The sequence below is a fragment of the Pholis gunnellus genome (assembly GCF_910591455.1).
Source record: "Pholis gunnellus genome assembly, chromosome: 16".
Taxonomy (NCBI): domain Eukaryota; kingdom Metazoa; phylum Chordata; class Actinopteri; order Perciformes; family Pholidae; genus Pholis; species Pholis gunnellus.
In genome coordinates, this window is record NC_136543.1 from 7,845,855 (window position 1) to 7,866,352 (window position 20,498).

A 20,498-nucleotide genomic window follows, 5' to 3' on the forward strand; every position below is an offset into this window, starting at 1 on the left:
GGCGGTGCTTTTGTAAAGCTTAAAGCAATAGTTAGACAGTCTTGGGATTGCTTTTTAATTAAAGAGCATTTGAGATTTGTAACCCTTGGACAGAGCCAGGCCAGCTGTCACCCCATCTCTAGTCTTTGTGCTAAGCTAACAGGGTGCCGATACGAGAGCGGTAACAAACTTCTCCTTGCAAGAAAAGCTAATAAGTGTATTTCACAAAATGTAGAACTATTGCTTTAATAGACTCCACTCATGTAGCATTGCACTCTTATAACACTGTCACACTCACGATGTACACTCATTGACAAACAAGATATAAATCCAGAGATATTCTTCTTCCTTGTCAAAACCGGGCACCTACGTTACCCACAATGCAACTCGGCCACAGACAGTGTGGTTTGTAGAGTTGGCCGTGTTGTGCTAGTAGCGGCTAATGTGGCCTTGAGCTGCTAGCCTGAAGCAGAGATGAGGAGCAGCTACAGACGTCTGGTAAACTTCACAACTTTTCCAACTAGACTGACTTTTTTTTTTCATATTCAAAACTTGTATTCTTCAGACAACCAGCGCTGAGCCACGAAAGGCTTTAAACTACTTTTTTTCATAAGGAGTAGTACTCCCCACGACCTGTAAACAGAGTTCAAAGTGTGAAATGGAGTTCCCCTAAATTAAGCCTGCACGCTGACTTTGAGTGACACATTAGTGTTAATATGGCAGGGAGCAGATTAAATGTATGTTTTGGGGCACAACAGAATATTGTTAAACTCATAATAATCGGCTAACTCATGTCAACCTACTGATGAAAGCATCTGGCTGCAGCCAACACTGTCGAGGAGAGTTTCCTTACAAACGTTATTACTCTCAGCAGGTATTCGAGATATGATATATATATAATTTCATTATAAACTCATTTTTAAACTGAAAAGATGAAAGAGACGGAGCTACTGAAGTGCTCGCATGTCCTTGTGCAGCTATTATTAACACAAGAAAAATGAATATAGAACTTGAGATGAATGGGATTAGTGTCTTAACGCTGCTCTTTTCAAACATTAGCTGGATCCGACAGTCCCTGCCCTCTCCAGGTTATTAAATTGCCCATTGAGGGCATTAATCTCTTCTGATAATTACGAACTGCCTGAAAAGAGCTTCCTTTTATTTAACAATGAAATGTGTAAAGATATATTTTCTCCTCCACATGCCCGGTTCTATCTGGCCCAGATTTTTACCGCCTGCTCCTCTCAGATCTAAAAAGCTCAGACGACAGGGGTGGAGGTGGGGGTGGGGGGGGTGGGGGGGGGGGGGGGGGGGCTGCGAAGCCTTTAAAGCAACTCTGAATCTCAGAATGTCTAAAGAGGCAGGGAGCACCAGGAGGAAGAGTGAGCAGAAGGAGGGATAAAGTAAATGAGAAGGGTACAGGCACACACAAAAAAAGTGAGGGAGGAGTACAGAGATAGAGACACAAAGTGTGTCCATGAGAGACGGGGAGAGAGAGGGTAGGGGGGGGGCTGGTGGTTCGACACAGCCAGAGCAGGGTGCAGTGACTGTGAAACTGCTAAAATAAACACTGCAAGAGAGCAGGAGGGGTGGGAGGGAGGGGGAGGGTGAAAGTGAGCGATTGGGGGCCCCCGAGGGAAACACAAAGCAAGAAAAAGGAAGAGAAAAGACTGGACGCAGGCTATATTTTAAGTAAGGAGGAAGAGGAGGAAGAGGAAACATTAAGGAAATAGACACAGGGGTGAAGAATGTGAGGTAGATGGTGTGTGTCACCAAAAAAGAAAAAAAAAGAGATAAAGAGCCAGATTACGAACCACACCGTGGAATTTGACTCAGAGGAGGAGCGCTTTAAATGGATGGAGGCAATGAAGGTGAAATGTGGCTGGCATAAAAGATGGCAAAACGGAGGGAAAAATAGTGAGTGAATCGATGGAAACAGAAACGATGACTGCTAGAGAGAGAGGGGGGGGGGGGGGCCTCAGGGACTACTTCAGCCTTAACTCACATAACGCTGCTGTGACAGGAAAAAACGTTTACGTCCAATCCCCGTAATTTCCTTATTCACCTCAGCCGGTGTTGGCGTGGTCTGCCACGTGACAAGCCGGTGTCATGACTCTACCGGGATTACGCAACCTATTAAAACCAGTTGACATTTAGAAAAACAAATGGTAGTTTAACTCAAATGACTGTACTTAAGATGTGAGCTTTTATGCCCAGCAGCTCCCCCACCTCTTGCTAGTGTTTTTGCTTGAGAGCTTTCAGTGCAGATATTTGTGGTTTCTGCACCAAAAACCTCAAACACATAACATAGCATATGTAGTTTCATACACCGCATAGGATTATTGATTTAAGTTATACATCTGCATATACGGCCTTCAGAGCTGCCTTAATTCTTCGTAGCATAGATTCAACAAGGTGCTGGAAACATTCCTCACAGATTTTGGTCCATATTGACATGACAGCATCACGCAGTTGCTGCAGATTTGTCGGCTGCACATCCGTGATGCGAATCTCCCGTTCCAGCACATCCCAAAGGTGCTCTATATTAGATTGAGATCTGGTGACTGTGGAGGCCATTGGAGTACAGTGAACTCATTGTCATGTTCAAGAAACCAGTTTGAGATGATTTGAGCTTTGTGACAGTGCCTTATCCTGCTGCATTATCCTATACTGTGGTCATAAAGGGATGGACACGGTCAGCAACAATACTCAGTTAGGCCGTGGCGTTTAAACCATGCTCAATTGGTAATAAGGGGCCGAAAGTGTGCCAAGAAAATATCCCCCACACCATTACACCACCACCAGCAGCCTGAACCGTTGACACAAGGCAGGATGGATCCATGCTTTCATGTTGTTTACGCCAAATTCTGACCCTACCAGCTGAATGTCGCAGTTGAAATAGAGACTCATCAGACCAAGCAACGTTTTTCCAATCTTCTATTGTCCAATTTTGATGAGCCCGTGTGAATTGTAGCCTCAGTTTCCTGTTAGCTGACAAGAGTGGCACCCGGTGTTGTCTTCTGCTGCTGTAGCCCATCTGCTTCAAGGTTCCATGTGTTGAGCGTTCAGAGATGGTATTCTGCATACCTTGGTTGTAACAAGTGGTTATTTGAGTTACTGTTACCTTTATATCATCTCGAACCACTCTGCCCATTCTCCTCTGACATCAACACGGCATTTTCATCCACACAACTGCCGCTCACTGGATATTTTCTCTTTTTCGGACCATTCTCTGTAAACCCTAGAGATGGTTGGGCGTGAAAATCCCAGTAGATCAGCAGTTTTTGAAATACTGAGACCAGCCCGTCTGGCACCAACAACCATGCCACGTTCAAAGTCACTTAAATCCCATTTCTTCCCCATTCTGATGCTCGGTTTAAACTTCAGCAAGTGGTCTTCACCACGTCGTAGATGCCTAAATGCATTGAGTTGCTGCCATGTTATTGGCTGATTAGCTATTTGTGTTAACAAGCAATTGAACAGGTGTGCCTAATAAAGTGGCCGCCGAGTGTATTTCCCTAAATGTTGATCCTACTCGTTTTAGGCCAATAATTGTATTGCTGCAACCATGAGAAGGAAGAAAAAATACAACAGTTGTTTGTATTGTAACAAGAAAAAAAATCCATGTCAGATACACGTGTTATTTTAAATTATTAATATACTATTTTGAAAGAAAACTTTCTTGATATAAAATGCCAGCTTTACGGTAAAGCTCATGTGATGAAATATAATTTACAAAAATACAATAATCGTATTGAATAATGACTAATTCGGATAGTGATTAACTTGACTTGTTAATTGTGTGCAGTATGTCGTAATGATTGTTCTCACATCTTTTTACGGATGTACTAATTTCTTTTTCTACATTTGGTTGAAACACTGCAAAGTAAAACTGACTTGCACACACACACACACACTGCATTTACCCTAACCCAACTATTACAAAAGCATATGTGATTTGAATCAACTGTATGTTTAATGGAATTGTACACACTTTCATACACTATGTGTGTGTGTGTGTGTGTGTGTGTGTGTTTCTGTGGTTGTGTTCTCTATGTATGGAGTACCAATGTGTGCATGGGTGTTGCTGCGGCTGCCGGTTCCCGTCTCCGGGACCAAAGGTCAGCAGCTCAGCTGTCACATTTAGTCCGTCACAGGATCTGCTCTGTCTTACAACACTGGTGTGAGGTTCAAGCTCCGCTGACGACACCCGACCCTCCGGTGTGGGCTGCATGTGGGCCGGGAGGAGAGTGACAGGGCCGGGCTGAGAAATGGCAGCAGACACAGGGGTCACGGAGCCAAAGGGCCATGAAGAGAGTCGCAGGGATGGAGGAAACACAGGCAGGGTGATGGAGGATAACCAGAGGAAGGGACAACTTCTCGGCGGTTGCATTTGTGTCTCTCATGCTCTCTTGCTCCGTCTTTCTGTATTTCTCTGCACCACACCTGGCTCTGCCTTCCTCAACCCCCACCTCCTTTTGTTTTGTGTCTCTTTCGCTCTCTCTCTCTCTCTCTCTCTCTCTCTCCCTCTCCCTCGCTCGCTCTACTGCTCTGTTGGCTTCAGGCAACGCTGTCCGTTCCCCTCTCTCACTCTGTGATGGAGGGATGGCTTGTGGAGTGAAGGGGGCAATGAAGCGGTGGAGGTCTTCAGTACGGGGAAACACTTCCTTCCCTTCATTACCATCTTCTGCTGGCCCTGACAATCATTCTGATTAGTCGTTTATTGTCTGTACACCAAACTTCAGAACATCATTTGTTACTTTAAAAAGGGTCAGTTCACCCAAATTACTAAAAAACACATTTTGTCTTTTACCTGAAGTGGAGATACTTTTGGTTTTATATGGTCCAGGTTTTGAGAGATCAGTATCTGAGGTTTCTGCCTCATTGGAGATAAATGGTTGGTTATCGTTAGCAGTAATCATTGGGCTAGCCTGTCTTCTAGAAACGCAACTCAGTGCTATATTGTTATACCACACAGAGTCTCAGGGAGGGTTAGACAACAGACGCACTTTGGTTAGTGTTTGGAAAAGACTGTGGTTCAGTGTAATCTTAATAAGGTAAACACATCATGTCTCATGCCTCAAGTCATTGTTGAATTATTGTTCAATATTTAACCAAGACCACAATCTTTCTGTAACCAAGTGCTGTTAGTTTCTAAACATAATCACATACCAAGCTGTATCAAGCCCTGGTTGCTAGGAGAGGATTTTGTAATTTCAGAGCGGATATTGGAGGACGTCAGTAAACATTTTACTGATATGTTTTGTATAAATTCAACGTTGACCAAATTATGTTGTTAAAAAGCAGCTTTTTTAAGATGCAGAGGTTAAGGAGGGGACTGTTGCTACGATAGAAAAAAATCTGAGAAATTCCGATGGAGGCAGAAACCTCATGAGGCATATCCGCCTCAGAACCTCCACAAATAAAACCAAAATTGTCTGCATGGTTAGATACTACGATGTTTTTGTAATTTGGGTGAGCTGACCCTTTAATGAAGATCCCATTAATACATGCTGTGCCACACTGTAATTAACAACCATTATCTGAAACCAGGTAGTGTGTGTGTTTGTGTTTTCTCCACCTATGTACTTTGCATGCGTTTTATTTGCATATTTCTGTTGCTCCCCGTAGCATGCTTCGTTATCTCCTCACACACCATAATGAGCCAGTTCTACAGGATTGGACCAATTAGTCTCAGTAATCTGGTCAATTTAGCCGTTCTTCTCTCTCCTCTGGGTTTTAAACTCCTGGAAATCTCGCTTGCGCTCTCCCATTCAGCGCCTCAGATGCCTGAGGAGGATGGGAAGTAGAGGGGTTTCTGTGGGAGTTGGTGGGGGAGGTGACGGGGGAGAAGTGGGGAGAGCTACCAGCAGTTCAATATCATAATGGTGCATTACAGCGCCGAAAGCTCCCTCTGCGCCGTGGCGAGCTACACCCGAGGTCAGAGGGAGCATCATTTAGCTTTGATAGAAGCATCTGTGCTTTGAGCGGCGGGCCTCTCTCCTCGCTCCCTCTCCCAAAGGTATTATCGTTTAATTGCAGGTGTAGCAGGCCCACAGGGTTAGCGAGGGTTATCCTTAATGCGGGGGCAGCGTGGTTATAGCCGTGCATCACCGTCACTCGTTCCTCCATTAGGCTGAGCCAAGCGTCGGAGGGTATCGATCTCCGAGCCTCATTTACATCCAATAGGCTGCACAATTATCAGAGCTTTAATGAAGATTTCAAATGTGGATCCGGTCTGACCTCGGCGTCGAGATGTGTGGTCCATTGACCCTTGCCCCGCTGCGTCTGATTATATGGTGACATCGGTGCAGCAAGCGTAACTTCAATCTAACATAATTAGCTGCTAACTATAATTAAGGCACCTCTTGTGGCTCCTTCGCTATCTGATTGTTTTGCCGTGGCGTGCTGTGTTATTAACAGGGGATTGAAAACTCGCCGGCTCGCGTTGCTCTGCCGATTGTCTCTTCAGTAAAAATGCTCACTTAAACCTAAACGCTTCCGGTGAATATATGTTTTGCAATTCTTTATCATACTTGTTTTTGACAATTACATTTTTTCCCCCTGTGCACACGTCAGGAAAAAAACCAAAGCGTTTAAATAGCTTATTGTGCTTCTTTTTTTGTGTGTGTGAAGAAAAGGTAAGGTACAGATATAAAAGGTATGGCCTATGTAATCCATTGATGTTAACAATAAGATACTACTTGAATCTCAAGTTTTTTTTTTGCTCAGCGGTGGCTCCGACACATCATCTTTCACTCTGCTGCTTTTTCAGGTTTGCATAAATGACTCTCTTTATCAAAGCAAACAGGGGCAAGATGACCAGTTAATTGAGACACAGAGTGTTTGTCTTGGACTGAATACACTAACATCGCATCGATTGCAAGGCCTTGTTTGTGTCACATCTGACTGAGCATGATCAATTCTGTCCTGGCACTTTGATTGATCACCAATATGTTGTCACACGTATTGATTAAGGCCACGGTTAGAATAATGCCACCACGTTAAATGGGTATAGATGAAGAAGAACGTGTTGAGCTCGTCTGATTTGTTTCTTGGACCGGTCCCTTCTCCCACCAGTTTCTTTTTTTCCTTTCTGTCACAAACATGTCTTGAATCCCCTCATTTTTGCATCTCTCTGGGCACGTCTCTGGCTCGCTTCTCCACATTCTCTCCAATAAACTTTGCTTTTTTTTTTTCTCTCTCTCTCTCCATGTCTCCCTCTTGGCCTCTCTTTTTCACACACACTCCTTCCTCTATGTCTCTGCTTATTATCCCTCCTTCCCCAACTTCTTGACTTGTCATTTTTCCAAAGCCTCTCCAAGATCTCCTCTGCGCATCTGTGAATTGTCTCTCTCTGTGGCTGTGCCCCTGTACCGCCAGACTCTTCACTCCATCCATCTCTGTCTCTCTCCTGCCTCACCCCACTCCCCTCATCCATCTCTCCTGCTACCTTATTCATATCCTCTGAGCTTTCTCTCCTCTCCTCTTTGCTGCATGTCATGGCAACCAAGTTTCTCCTTGACCTCGTGCAGCGAAAGCACACATGCACTGCCATGAATGACGTCAATACGTGAGTGTATAATTTCTAGTTATGTATTTTTCATTACTTCTTACATTATGCTACATCTATCCATCCTAATAGGCCAATAGTATGTTAACCATATAGTTATCTATCTGCAACCCAGAATTTTTGATTGGAAGCATCAACGCCAACACAGCAGGTCTGTAAAGACCCAAACTGCACTCTCTTGGGGTTCACATCAGACTCTCAACTCTTCCGTTACACACACACACACACAACTGTGTCCCATGAAACAACCGCAGGTAGGTACAAGAATTACTCTGACACATGGGGACATAAATGAGCAACGAATGAGGAGCAACCACGGCTTGTCCGCTTTGTTCGGTTGGATGAGAAGATCGATACCGTTCTCATGTCTATGAGGTAATTATGAGGCCATGCTACCAGCAGCGGGTTAGCGTACTGTCCTGTAGCTTAGCCTGAAGAATAAAAGCAGTGGGAAACAGCTAGCGTGGCTCTGCCCAAAAGTAAACAACTCTGCCAACCAGCACCTCTAAAGCTCACTACTTATCTCATGTACTGCAGGTTGCAGGTTGTCCTAGAGTTACAGACAATTTCCTGGATTGTTTTCAGTCTTTATGCTAAGCTACCCGTCTCTGTATTTAATTAAAAAAAGATATCCAACTCTCAGCAACAAAGAAAATAAGCATTTTTCCAATGAAAGGAAAACTCAAATTCATAGAAAACAATAATAATTGTAGAGCTGTAGTTTATTTTGAAAGACATTGTATGAATTCAACAAGCGGAAATTGAAACCTGGAAAACCGATGCTAGAGGGTTAAATAGAGCGTCACAGTTTGAAGCGCAGGGTCACTGACCAAGCCGCAGTATTTGACGAGTTGGGAGTGAGACTGTGTTGCGCGAGTACAGTAACAAAGCTTTCATCTCTCTATGGACCAATGCACAACAGCTTGCTCATATAGACGTGCAGCCAAGCAGACAAAAGTCCAGTCATTCCTCCTCCTTTTCTATCTCCTCTCGCTCGTGTCTCCCCTCGCTCTCTCTCTCGCTTTCCCTCCCTCCCTCCCTCTTCTCAGAGCAGGGCCAATTAGAGAACATCCCATGTTCCTTCTTGGCTCAACCAAGACACTCTCCAGGGCCGCTAATTAAACACAAACCGTCCCCCTTTCTGTCTCCCTCTTTCCCTCGCTCTCTCTCCCTCCCTGCACTGTCACCTCTCTCCATCTGCCTGATATCCTCTTGCTCTCTCACCCTCCCCCCGAGCAACCTCTTTCCATCATTTCACTCATGCGCCCCTTATTTCACACCCCTCGCCTGGCTCATCATCCCTCGCCCTCTTTGCCTATTTGTCACGGTAGAGGTTTGATATTCACATTGGGACAGTCTTCAGAGTCAATCTGTACAAAGCACCAGACGTGTTATTCTCTCCTGCTGGTGTTAACCAGTCGCCCTGTAACCTCAGCCATGTACACTTTAGGAGAATGTCCAGATCTGACAGGGCTGCTCCTTTTTTTAACAATGTTCCTCCACAACTACTGCTGCCCACTGTCCGCAGCGGAGCCCGCCGACACTGACAACCAGTCCTGTTAATGGGCCAGTCACAGTTACCCCGCTGGACTGCTTTCTCTCTCAGTCTCCCTTTTTCTTTTCTCCCCCATCACTTCCTGTCAGGGCACAGCGTGCAGAAAACATACCGTGTGCAGCTTCATAGAAACGTTCACCTGGCTTGGCAACATGTCAGTCAGTTCTACTGGAAAACGTTGGCATGGAAAAACAGAAGACAGCCGTCTATGCCGTTTTCATGTTCTGGGTTTCATCCAAATAAATTAGTCAAAGAAGCACGGCTATTTGTTCCTTTTCTTTTTTGGCTGCTATGCAAAGCCTCTAATAACCTGGGAACTAGTTTGCAGTCTTTCTTATTATCTCAATTTCTTTCCCCCTCTCATATGCATACAACTTTGAAGAAAACTTCAGACGCCGCAAATGTTTAGTTATTGCATAACGTTCCTGCCCTCTATCACAGGAAATAACGCCCTGGCGAGCTCTATTTCTGTGTTTAAGGCTCCGCTGATGGCCTCAATAAAAGGAGGAAATATCTCACAAGCAAATCTTTCATTTCCAAGGGAAAATAGGAGCAGTGAGAGATTCCTGCCAACCGAAAAAAAAGGAACAGCTGTAGACGCTCGATGTGATTCATGTGCTGAAAACTAGTGTCTTGTTCTGGACTGATGGAGGTAATTAGTCTTGATTTTAAGGGATGGGCAACCTCCAGAAAACCAGAGAAATTTGAAACTGCTGATGAGGTGACGTGTTTCATCTTCTGGTCGGTCTCATTCTGTTGGCCCACTGTTTTACAAGCAGAAACTAAATTGATGTATACCAGCAGCAGAAAAAGACCCACATAGGCTGTATAAAATGTGGTAATGTTCTCAGATGTTCTCTTATCTTTGCTATTTTTTGTGATACTGGGCAGTTTTGCCATTTCACTGGTTCAAAATAACAATGTGAGACGATAAAAACATGCTCTTTCCTTTAAAAGGAAAAATAGATTCGATTGTCATTTAAATAAATGTCTGCTAGGTCACCATCTATCGCTGAATGCGGTTACGCAATGGCGATTGAGCCTATGGCCCACTGATGAAAGTCCTCGCATTTGCTGTATTGCAAGCTGGGCGTCTGTGGCGACATTCCCAGAAGAAAACTCAAGCGGGACAAAGTAAGTGAAGTGTTTGTAATCACACAGCAGTGCCGAATAAAAAAAAAAGAAAGGAGACAATGATGACTAAATAAGATGAAACTGCAAAAACCAGTGCAAGAAGAAAAAAAAGGCCAAAAAGACAATTGCTAGGAGTTCTGTGAAACTGTACTAAGGAAAGTAGGTCTTTGAGCTCAAAGATGTTAATGTCAGAAAGCTGCTAGAATGGTACCACTGATGTATAGGACACATACAAATATATATTAGTTGGAGATATGATCCTATATGGTCACTGTGTGCAGTTCAACACTTTGATTTACCACTGCATCATTAGTTCTAAAAGTGTGCAGTAAATATACACATCCCAGAGGGCTGGGAGTGCAGGGTGAGAGGTAGAGTGAGAGATTGTTCTGGGTCTCACTTTGTCAACAATTGATTGATAAGAGGTTTTGTTTTCCTGACGCCACCCAGATCACCCAACTCTTCCTCTCCCTCATTCAATCCCCGGTCCCTGGAGCAAAACTAATCCTAACTAAACTCCCAGGATTCCTCCCATCTCCCATCCCACTCCCCGGTCTCTCACTCCCCCGTGTTCTGTCATTCCTGAAGTGGCACTAATCCTCCCCCCTTCTCTCTTTTTCTTCTCCTCTTTCCTCCCCTTTGTGTTTTTATGATCTGTCGTTACCGGAGCAAAACTAATCTCCCTCCCCCCTCCTCCTCCTCCTCCTCCTCCTCCTCTTCTTCCTGTGGTGGCTCCAGTCTGCCTTGCCTCTTATCCTCCCTCCCTTCTGCCCGCTCTGGCTCCCACTTCTTCCTCTGACACCCTCCTGTTATTCACCTCAGAGCACAACTGTATTCGCCCTCTCTCCACATCTCTCCTACTCTCTACGGGCAAAGTTAAATTGACAGAAAAGCTTTTGCAGCTAAAAGAAAAAAAAGGCGCCGGTGGGAGCCGCCATGTATGTGACGTTCCTTCCCCATAACAGCTTACACAAATAGACTTCATCTGACACTTTGTATCCAATAGCTGTACTAGAAGGAAGAAGATGTAGCATGTAATAGTGTTCTCCCACCTTTCAAAGAGGAGACAGCGGCAGAGCAGCGTGGATGAAAGCAGAGGCAAAGATTTTTACCCAGACACACCTGCAGCCCAGCTGGATTCAGACATACTCTGACGTCTCATTCACGTACTGAGATACAGTCATAAGTCCTGACAGCACAGCTACACACACACAAAAATACTAATGTATTTGTATTGAAAGAGGCCCTGCAATTTGAGCTGTATCTCAAAGTCCACGGAGGGAGCGTGGACGCAGAGAGAGCATGAGGCTGTCGGCTCATTCTTCACAGCTCCTCCACACTGTGTGTATCTGCTGTAGCCCCATAATTACAGAGTTATCAGAGCCTTTCTCAGGTCCTCAGCGACCGACAGCATATGAAAAGACCCCAATTAAGCAATTATCTTTAAAGGTAGAGCCTAATTCAGTCATTTGAGCTCCCAAAGAAGCACTGAGAAGGAGACCACAGTGGCTGACAGCTAATTCAGAAAGTGGGGCTAAAAGCATTAAGGCTTAGATAAAAAATTGAGAGGGCTTGTCATCACGTAATGCTCGGAAAAAATTGCAATAGCAGCGGCGAAATGCCAGGCTCTTGTCAGAAAAGATTACAGTTTTGTATGCATGCTGTGGACATTGATGCCACTTTATTACACAGGTCCATTCTTCCATATGGTTTTAATAACACTGCAGCTCTTACTTGTGGAGTTCAATTCACTCTCATTTCAAGATATGCCACTAATAATACAACATTGGACAACGGAGTGTGGACATTTTCTTTTTTGCTTTCACGACTCAGTAAAGCCCCCTTTTCTGCAGCATGCCACCTTTCAGTTCTGCGGTTTAACAGTGGCTAAATGCTGCTGTCATTTTCACAATTAGTTTGTCACACTTTGGCTCCTTTCACTCCCCGCCTATGTCTCGCTGAAAACACCGTCTACACAAATCACTGCACCGCTTACACGATCCTACGTCATCGTCTGAATCAAAAGGAGAAATTGTCGCCATTTCTGCCGATTCCAATGACGGTTCTTTTGTACCTCCCGGTCGGCGTTCCACTTTTTGAGCCTGCGTATTCTGGTGTTTCCACTGCTTTCTTGATCACTTGAGCCCAGTTGTCCGTCATGGTTGTGCGCGAGCTTTCGTGAGAGCACAGTGTTGCTGCTGTGGTCTGCTTTGTTATGTCCAAATCTTTCCGTGTGTCTCTGCGGTTGTATCAATCACAATTGTCTGCGTTACACTGTTTGTCAATGTGTCTACACTACTGGGGCAAAGTGAAGTGATCGACGACTTGACTCGCGTCTCGCCTCCTGAGCTCACTATATATGAGGTAGGAACTGACAATTGCAGTTGTGGCCTTTTTTTACTTTCTGGTATTGTGCTGCAGTGAACTCTCACTGTACGTTAGCGAGACTGACGACGTATATTTTGTTGGATGAAGAGCTGGAGCCCTGCTGGATGTCTTTCTCATTTTATAAACAGTGCTGTGGCTCGTTCTGACAATCATCAACACAATGATAGTCAGACATATTGAGATGCATTATTCATTTTTGTCTGTGTCTGATTACCCGCTATCATTTGACAACCATCACACTCAAATGTGTTTGGATTACAGTGAAAAGGGGAGAAAAGGGCTCATATATTGCCTATCTATCATGCAAAGAGGGTGTTTTGTGGCAGCAAAGAAAGAGAAGTAAACATTCACCGACTCACTGGGAGTAGAGTTCATAAACACAAAGCTATGTCTAGGGAGGATAAGCAGCCTCGCGAGTGGTCAATAAATCGGACAGTGCTCTATAATCCGCAAAAAATAAATCCACGTTGGCCAAGGCCATTCATAACTTTTGACTTGTGTGAGGTCATCTAACCATTTCCATTGATTACCGCCAAATCTGTTGCCGTCAAGGGGCTTGAATGGAGAGGCTACTTAAGAGTCGACATGCTGATCAATAGTGCAGTCCCCAGGTCCAGACGGCACCTCGCACATCGAGGCCATGTGGAAGTCCTCCCTAGCTCTCCTCCAGCTCGATCAATACGGCGGGCACGCGCCCTCCATTTGCTTCCAGCGTCCCATCAACAGGTGCAGTTTAATGTGCCTCGTTTTTAGTGAGTCACTGCAGCAGCCCAGATTGAGTCGCCTTGTTCTACATAAAAAAGGAGCAGTCGGAATTCGACCGCCAGTCCAGGAAATATACTAATGTTTAAAAGACCCCTGAAGGATCTGCCGAGGTTGAAAATCAAGATTCGTCAATCCTAAAATTGATTTATAACCTACCTCTCACAAAGAGCTGTTGGAAATACATGAGCCTGTGCCGCAGTGTTTAAGGCTGATTTCATTTTGAGTCTCATTCCCTTTGAATAGAGTCTCAGGATGCAATCCAGAAATATGGTTGGATAATATTTCTGTCGGCTTTAAAGCTAGCGGGGCATGATGGAGAGAAAACGAAGAGACCCTGAGACGACGTGTCGCGAGTTTACAGCATAATACTGTAAGGACAGGCAGCTTGACCCCATGCTGCTCGTATCGACGGACTATACTGATTTTTCTGCTGTACGACGAGCAACCCCAACAAGCCCGCTCATGTAATAACTCCCACTGACTATCTCAATATCCTTTTCAATAGGGCCAACTCATAGAACGACTCCAACGCAAACAATCCGACGAGCAGAGACTGCGAGGTCAGATCAATACAGCTGACCGGAAAATGTGCCCCCGGACCAAACATCTTAAAAATCGGTATCACCAGAGGTGCCAGAGTCGCGCCTCAGACTGGATCAATGCTTGACCAGCTGACTCCATTAGAAGACCTTTTCATCAACAGGAGTGACTGGTGGAGGTGGAGGAGTTAGAGAAAGCTTTAACCTCTTGCTGTGGGTTTCAATTGCACTCAAGTGGATTAACTCGCTTTGAGATGTCGGTGGAACTCTTTGCTTGTTGACTGACTGACACAGCTTTTAAGAGCGGTTCAGTGAAAACAAGGACAGGATGAGGACACGGTGAGGATGCAGTGTATTCAAAATGATACGTTAAAGCCCGATGTTAACCACAAATCGGTCGACCGCGACTAATTTGAGAATCCGGTTGTTGTTGGAGTGGGGTTCCGATGCCTGATTCAATTAACAATTTAAACACAATGACTGTGGTGAAAGATATTGACCATTGGCAGGTTTGAGGCAAAGCCATCATAAACGACAGCCTCCATGAGTCCACTTTGCATTGTGTGAGGCACTGTATGTGTTTTGCCGGTCACAGAGGAAACATTCTCCGCTCAGCTGGAGGTGAGATAAGATAAAGTCAGCCATTTCATTTTACTGGGATATAACTGGCTGTGAAAGGGTCCACGTTTGGTCCCTAAAACCTTGAGATAAAAGCTACCGTGCCAGAATTCAATGTCGTTTCAGATGAAATGTAGAACGACTTAAGACTCCAGGAAAACCTTAGAAAATATTTGCCCGTATGAAACAGAGGTTTCAGTTTCTGCTATCATCACCTTCACTCTTTTTTTTTTTTTTTTTTTATTAGCCTATTTTGTCACGGTTCAACAACATTAATGTGGTGTTAAACACGGCTCCTTGGAAGTCTAATTTACGTCCTCATTTAGCCTCGCAGCAGTAATCCTCAGTAAAAGTACAACTGTTAGACTGAATTTATGATTATTTCTTCATCTTAAATGGCACTTAAGCCAAAGAGTACTGAGGTTGAAATTTAGACAATTCCAACTTGAATCATGTATGGATTACAAATTGATTTATTGTGTTCACGTGCAACCCGGTCTCACTCCGTGTGTGTCAAATACCGCACCTTGGTCAGTGCTCCTCACAACTGACACCAATGCAATGAGGGCACTCTTGTGTGTGTGTGTGTGTGTGTGTGTGTGTGTGTGTGTGTGTGTGTGTGTGTGTGTGTGTGTGTGTGTGTGTGTGTGTGTGTGTGTGTGTGTGTGTGTGTGTGTGTGTGTGTGTGTGTGTGTGTGTGTGTGTGTGTGTGTGTGTGTGTGTGTGTGTGTGTGTGTGTTGCATCAGGCTTAATACTCACTCCAATGTGGAAAACCGACGTGGTTCACGAGTCGCAAGTCATGTTAACATCAACAAAGCTTTTTTTTTATCTAAACCTAACTAAGTAGTTTAACATTATAGTGGAGCAACCTTACACAGTATTTAAGACCCCTTTGAAAAAGTAGTTGTGTGTGACATGTGTAAAACTTTAAGGGGAAGCCAACCAGTCACAGTGAGTGACGTTCACTTTTTTGGTCGCTTATAATTTACTCAGCAGTGTGCCTTTGCCTTTGGACACGTCCCACCAGGAGCTTTAATTTAATATATGACACTCATTTTCAGCAGAATTGCCCTTCTGGCCTAAAGGTCTCATGTCATGTGTCTCAGACGGTGGGAGGCCGTTTCATATTTTCAGTCTCCCTGACAGCATCAGTCCGAGGCACAAATCAGTAAATTACATTAACTAAATTATACATTTTGTGAAATGTATTATTCAAAGATTCATTTATTACAGACAGTTTGTTGTTTCACAGGATATTAACCTTAGAATGAATCTCCATTTTTTTGTATACTTTGATAGATTAGTCTTATAAATTATTTCGTGCCGTTCTAAAATTCATTTTTAGAGCACGATTCGCTGGACAGTCTAATGGAGCAATTTTGGGCTCTTTGTTCCGTCAGCCGTCTTTCAAACAGCAGCTCTCAATTCTCTCGCACTCTGTATCAAACTTGGCTTCCTTTTAGAAGGCGTCCCGCTGTGCCGACGACACCCAGACATAAATACCTCTCCTCGCCAGAGCACTTTCCATCTCCCCGTCTGACCTTCTTTCTCTCCCCCAATGCCTTTCTCTCTTTGACTCGCCCTTTTCCTATTTCCTTTTCGATTCACATCTCTCTCCTTTCTGCTCCTGTAAAGAGTTAGCTTTTGCCCTGTTTGTCTTTGTCTCTTTCTGTCTCACCTCCTTATCTCCTTTTTTTCTGTGTAAAATCCCCCTCTGTTGCTTCTCTCCTCTGGTTCTTCACTGAGCCCATCTTCACAGCCCGCTATCCTCAATCACACTTTCCTCTCACCGCTTTTCATTTGGCTTTAAATTATTCATATACCTGGCCAAACTTAAGAACACTTCGGAGCTCTTTTGCAAGTTTTCTTTATTGAACGGAGGTACAGTGTCAATTCCCAATACCAAAATACAACGAAGGCAAACCGTGATTCTTCATCAAGGAAATATTTGCCCGTACAAAATACAGAGGTCTCCGTTTTTGCTATATGCGGTTAGCACTTTCACTCATTTTTATTTACTAGCCTATATTGCCACAGTCCAACAACATGAATGTGGTGTTTAACACGGCTCCTTGGAAGATTCATTCATGTTGTCATTGATCTTTTTCCAAATACTAAAATACAACAGAAGCAAATTGAGAATCTTTATTATGATCATTTCTTCATGCTGTATAAATGTTCCTGATGTAGGTTCTCGGGTTCGTGTTCAAACCCAGAACTTACCATACTACTAGTTAGCAGTGTTTTTTTTGCATGAACAGCCTCCAAAATGTAAATTAAAAACGTCTTTCAAGCTTTATTCTAAAAGGCGGCTCGCAGCTAACGGTGCTAAAAGCGCTAATAGTGTTTACCTGAGGGGGGGGGCGCTACAGTTCCGCAAGGATGACGAAGGCCAAGATGACAACCACCGTATGAGAGCAGCAGCCGTGAGCTTAACAGTGGGAGTCCTTGTGTTCAAACTAACACTAAATTAAATTGCTATAGATAGCCCTTTGCAGCCTGTATATACAACTGATTACCAATTATAAATACAACCACCATACAAGAGTTAACCAAAGAAAAAAAAAAGGACAAATCTCAGACAATTAAACGAAAATGGACGACAGTAATAAAAAGCCTATGGACACCACACAAGCCTCGTTTAAGATACATAACTGGAAAAAGCCTCGAGCTTATTATAGAATTAACAGCAGAATAAAACACCACCAACACAGTTACAACAGAACTGCACAGTGGCTGCAGCCACAACACACATATTAAAGCATGAAGAGAGCTGCACAACACGCGCGCGCGCGCACGCACACACGCACGCTTCTCACCTTGGAGAGTTGCAACATCCATCAATGAGTTCGTTGTAATAAAGTTACCCACCTGTCTGAAGGTCCTGAGCACCGCGAAGTCCTCCATCTGCTCCAGGTTCAACATCTCTGCTCGCATCCAATTGAACCACTCAGCCACGTTGTCCCAGTATAACCAGTGCATTCAGCCGCTTTGTCCCCAACCGGTGCGCTCTCTGGTCCCAGTATCGAGCAAAAACAGCAGACAAGCCTCACACATTTAATTGAAGGTAAAAGTTCCTAAATAAATGCAAAAGTCACCACCATTAGCTTGTTAGCATTAAGCACGTTAGCCAGAACTAGCATGCACCTGATGCGTGCAGCTTTGCAGGTGTGCTTGATTTGGGTCACGTGCTAGCCGGGTAATTAATTAAGGTAGATAACAGGTGGCAACCTCGGAGTCTGAAGAGTGAAGCCAATGCGGAAGTGCCGTAAACTTTCATTCTGTACAGCCAGCAGGGGGCGACTCCTCCGGGTGCAAAATAAGATTTACTGTATAGAAGAGACAATGAATCTACTTCTCACTTGATTTATTACCTCAGTAAACATGAGTTTATGGTCTCAATGGCTAGTTTCAAGTCTTCTTTAATACAGCATGATGTTCAATTAGTAAGTTATGGTCCAATTTAGAGTAAAATAGACGATAAAGCAGGCTAAGCTTTATGGTGTGGCTGTTTGTGATTGACAGGTTCACATGATTTATTCAGACAGCAGAACATCTAAAGAACAACACGGACAGATTTTTGACAGGAAAGAAAAATGACGTGTCACTAAGCAAAATTCACGAAAGCTAAGATATCTTTCAGAACGTACGTTTGTAAAATAAATACTTTAAAGAAATCATACAGGCGGCATATGCACACGTTAGCTGAAACAAAAACAAGGGATGAGGAGTTTCCCCTCTCAAACGGTTTAATTTCTATTAATTCAATTGTATTTATTAATTTGTAGTCATTTTCCAAGCATAAATGCCAAATATCCACAAGAGTCAGCTCTCAGATGCAAGGCTTTTGTTTTTCTTTGTCTGATTTGACAAGATTGTAATTGGTTTATCAAATATCAGGAAATGCCAAACAATGAATTATTTAACTGAGACGATAATCTGATGCTTAATCAATAAGGGAACCATTTGTTAGTTGCAGCCTTAGATTATTATTCAGAGTGACACATCCTCTGAAAACCTTTCTGTGAAAATGAGCACAGTACTACAGCATTAGTGATAATATCATAAGTGAATAATACCAGCCGGCTGATTTTCAATAATAGGTCATCGGCCTGATAAACCGGTCCATGACTTTGCTGCACCTAGCTATTCTGTAAATACACTTACAGATTTAGGTTATCGTTTACCTTCAAGATTCCAACAGGAACCCATTTTCAGCATGATTCATCTGGCAGACGCTCAAGCTTTTTGCCACCTTCAGGAGTCAAACATCTTATTCTGCCCACCACACATCTCTGGTTCTCAGCAGGGGGCTCAGATTGCTGACCGCCACAGCCCAGTGATTACCTCGGCAACATTTTCACAAAAATTGTTGAGAAATCTCTCTGTGATTCACAAAACATTTTCTTCCCTCCATTACCCCTGACTTCCAGAGTTGTGCGCTTACTACCCACGGCGACTGACTGTGTCGCCATGAGCCCCGTTTGCACCCACCGTTGGTCTGTGTGCATCTGGGACACGCGGACTACAACCCATATGCTTCTGTCAGATTAGACCAGCGACACATTATAGAAATGGCTTTCAGACTAAGAGAAAGTGCAGATTCAGTCTCAATGTAACCATGAGTCATTCACAGTATTTTTACATTTTGTGGTCCAGGCATTATTAAAGCAAAAAGCCAACTGAATGAATGTAGATTGTCTCCTCCTTATTCACAGTGGTGTTGCACTGCCCTCCGCAGTCCAAAGTGTGAAAGCTTCGTCACAGCAGAGGCATTTTTTTTGTGCTCTATGTTTTTGACATCCTTCTTTATTATTTCATTTTTTGCATTGAAATTATTATATTTGGTCTAACTATGATCGTTCTTTTTTCTAGCCTATAAGGCAACTGGACACGCTGGCAAACAACAATTATTCTATAACCGGGCATCATCTTTTTAAATGACCACAAGCACAGAAAAGACAAGTCTATATAAGACATATTCATGCAGTTAATTCATGATATTCATATAACCTGTCTCTACATTCTGTACGGTGTAATGTAAAGCGGTAACCAGGTTAACTTGGGTCGTTTTTTAGACCAAATGATTCAAATCATCCAAATGATGAGAAAATATAATCAGCACATTCATTGATAATGAAGAAAAAAAGCTGGTTGCAGATCTAACAGTGACCAAAACACATTCCCTTATAACTGGTGTCATGTTTATGTAACGTGTTTGCCACAGTGCAGCTAAAGTTAGTTCATAGAGAACTTAAAGAAACATCAAGGGCACAGACAACTTTATGTGATTTGTCTTAGAGAACAAAACCTAATATACAGAGAGCTGAATCCTGTTTTAAAATCAACAGCCTCTGAATTACCCAACCTCGGTTTTTGTTATTGCCTGCTCATTAAAACGTGTGTAGCGCAATAAGACACCGGTCGTTTACACCTAGTATAACTTTTTAAATGTGCGGCAGATGCTGCGCCTGCCTCTCCCTTTATGCACGTATACGCCATCATAACGACTTGCCCGTTCAGTGAAACATTCTGTCCATTAAGCTCAGACACATTCGCCGGGGTAGAGGAGACCCACATCACACCCGGAACGAGAGGCCACGGAGTTGTTACGATTGGCAATATTATGGGGCAACTAATAAGAAACACACGAGTCCAGTCACGGTGCCAGACAACAGATGCAGCATCACTGTGCCACTGGATGAAAACCCAACTGTGCATCATAACATCACATACCCATTAAGCGTGCTGTCTGGCATACATCCCAGTGCATATTGTCAGATCACAGCTTCATCCCAGCTGGGCTCATTACACTACGCAAGGTGATAAGCTCCTACACCTGATTAACATACACATGGCAACTTTACAGCGCGGTTTAGGCTCACGCTTCGCGCGGCAACACGCATGGCGCGCTGTAATGAAGCCGTGAATGACTCAAAGCAGCCG